A 478-nucleotide genomic window follows, 5' to 3' on the forward strand; every position below is an offset into this window, starting at 1 on the left:
TTTTTTAATTTAAATTGAGAGAATGACATTGTCCCCCTTCCCTCCCACTGGGTCTGTGCACAGTTCTGCCTGTTGTGAGCTTCTATCTGGTTACATTGGTTCTCTGAGCAAATACACAGCAATGGCCTATCCGAGTGAAGTTCTCCACGTCCATGAGCTGCTCCTTTAAGATGACTACTCCTTGTTTAACTTTAGGGATCTACTCCAGTATCAGGAGTGGATGATAAGTTGGTCGTGGGCCTGCTTCAGTAGCGAGGCCTGCAGAACGAATAAAAATTGCTCTTAAAACTTGTACCTCCTGGTCCCCAAACCAAGAGAACGGGTCTGTTCTTCTAATCAGGAAAATGAACTGAAGAAGCTTAACTGGGGGAGACAGGTTTCGTGTTCCCTGTCACTCCTTTGAGTCATATCCAGACCCTCCATTATGAGAGTATTGGGCTTATGGGAAGAGGAGTGCATGCTTTGGCCTTCAAGCTGC

This window comes from Mastomys coucha, unplaced genomic scaffold (genome assembly GCF_008632895.1).
Source record: "Mastomys coucha isolate ucsf_1 unplaced genomic scaffold, UCSF_Mcou_1 pScaffold22, whole genome shotgun sequence".
Classification (NCBI taxonomy): Eukaryota; Metazoa; Chordata; class Mammalia; order Rodentia; family Muridae; genus Mastomys; species Mastomys coucha.